Genomic DNA, 1,648 nt, shown 5'->3' with positions numbered 1-1,648 from the left:
ACGAGATTTACAAGTACTAGCATTAATTGAATAAGATGACTAATGTAATCATGTTAACAATCTATAATCTAATTGGAACCTCCTTTGTGTATGGTTTCCACTTGAATAATAAGAGTTTATACTATATTTGTTTGACATACCATTAATGGATCCTCTAACCTTGACATTTATTGTTATCGTTGTTTAATCTTTACATTAATATTCTATCTCAAAGTTCTCATTTTCTTCCTTTTCTTCTCCTTTTTTTATTACTACTACTACTACTACTACTACTATTATTATTATTGTTATTATTATTATTACTATTACTATTACTATTATTGTTGTTGTTATTGTTATTATTGTTGTTGCATTATTGTTATTTATAATTTGTGCAATTAACCTCCATGTGGTTCGACCTCGGTCTTGCCGGGTTATTACTTCGACACTCCTACACTTGAGAGAAGACATCAATTTTTTAGTCGTGTCAATACCCTCAAAACATTTGTGCCTACCCTTGCCATATTTAATATAAATTTTATCTCATCTTTTCCTGGAAGCCAAACAAATAGTCATACCAACCCTACAAATAACTAGACCAACAATGCCTCTTACCTATGAAAAAACTTCCTAGGAAACCAAGAACAACTTCTACCACTACCCATACTTCTTAGTGAAATGTACCAAAGACTTCTCAATATTGGCTAAGTTGCGCTTGTTCCTTTAACACCTTTACAACCACCATTCCTTTATTGGTACAAACCTAATAAAAATTATGAATACCATGCTAGTATCACCAGTCATAATATTGATGGATATGCTGCTTTCAAGAGAAAAATCCTCCAACTTATTAAGGCTGGATGGATTACTTTTGATGAATCCTCGAATAGGAATTCAAATCCACTACCAAACCATGATTCTGGAAGTAGAGGGGTTAACACCTTGGAGATAGAAAAGGAAAGTGAAGCAATCCTAATGGTAACAATGAAGAGATTGTATGGGATGTTAAGACAAGCTGGGTATCTCAAAACACCAGTAAAAATACAAGCTGTAAAAGATATGAATGAATATTGTAAGTATCAATAGCATTTAGGCATGTTATTGACTCTTGTGAAGAGTTTCATTCTGATGTGGAAGACATGATGACATTGGGAGTTTTGAGATTGGTTGGTCCAAAAGAAAATAACCTAGTTGGGATAGTGACTAGTTTTAATAAAAATGTTAAAGTTTGTAGATATCAGTGATTAGTACGTAAAAGTGTATTTTTATCAAGGTTTTATATCATTATTTTGCATTTGAAGTATCATTAACTCCTTAACTAAAACATGTTTTATAATAACATATCTAATAATATAAGATACCTTTAATTTATAGTAAATGTTCATCTTAAATGCACACTTATCACATAAATGAAAGGATTGATTGATGAGTTTAAGTACTGGAATTGAAAGGACAAAGACAGGGCCAAACTTAGAAAAGAAATGCTGGTGTAGTCCAAACTGAAATACTATTCGGTAATAGGGTTATATCTGAAGCTGTAGATCTCGGATATAAGTCCATTTTATATGAATGAGAAGGTAAAACAAAGGCCTACAACTTTCAAGGAAGTCCAAGATTTAAAAAGGCTATTTTCAAGTCCAAATTATATCAATAACGAAGAAGTCTGAAT

Source organism: Populus euphratica, unplaced genomic scaffold (genome assembly GCF_000495115.2).
Source record: "Populus euphratica unplaced genomic scaffold, PopEup_1.0 scaffold512.1, whole genome shotgun sequence".
Lineage (NCBI taxonomy): Eukaryota > Viridiplantae > Streptophyta > Magnoliopsida > Malpighiales > Salicaceae > Populus > Populus euphratica.
Note: the sequence above shows the minus strand (reverse complement) of the source record.